This window comes from Mastomys coucha, unplaced genomic scaffold (assembly GCF_008632895.1).
Source record: "Mastomys coucha isolate ucsf_1 unplaced genomic scaffold, UCSF_Mcou_1 pScaffold14, whole genome shotgun sequence".
Classification (NCBI taxonomy): Eukaryota; Metazoa; Chordata; class Mammalia; order Rodentia; family Muridae; genus Mastomys; species Mastomys coucha.
Window position 1 is genome coordinate 24251447 of NW_022196896.1, and position 339 is coordinate 24251785.

Genomic DNA, 339 nt, shown 5'->3' on the forward strand with positions numbered 1-339 from the left:
AGTCTCCCAAGAAAATGGTAAAAATGTAAGCAAGCATTGTGACTCATTTCTCAGCAGTAAAAAACAAAAATAAATAAACAAATAAATAGATAAATAAATAAATTTGCATACAGCTATTTAAAGAATAAAGATTTCAATTTTCACTTGAGGAAAATGTCAAGGGATATTGGTTTCTGTTGTACTTCCAAATAAAATATAATGACTGGCATTGAGAAAGTGAAATGTGGACTGCATACACATCAAGGAGTCATTCTTGTATCACTGAGATAAGGTACAGTCCTTCCAACTGATGAGGCCCTTACATCTTTAGGAAAATGAAATTAAATATATATATATATA